Below are 267 nucleotides of genomic sequence, written 5' to 3'. Positions count from 1 at the left end.
CCCCCACTAATTAAACAGAGAAAAATGAAATAGATTAATAAATAAATAATAATAGGAAAAAAGAGATAGAATTATTTCAATCAAACTAACGTCATGATAACAGACAAGAATTTTTTAAATCTCACCTGCCCTTCTTAGGGATTCACCCTTTTTCCCTGCGCTATGGCCACTAGAACCCAGTTGCGTCTCCTTGCCATTGGCAATATTAGTCCATGGTGTTACTTACTCGCTTGCTCTGAGCTTGGGTCATTAGTCTGTTTATTTGCA

The sequence above is a fragment of the Penaeus monodon genome, chromosome 32 (assembly GCF_015228065.2).
Source record: "Penaeus monodon isolate SGIC_2016 chromosome 32, NSTDA_Pmon_1, whole genome shotgun sequence".
In the NCBI taxonomy this organism is placed as follows: Eukaryota; Metazoa; Arthropoda; class Malacostraca; order Decapoda; family Penaeidae; genus Penaeus; species Penaeus monodon.
This window is presented reverse-complemented; position numbering follows the sequence as displayed.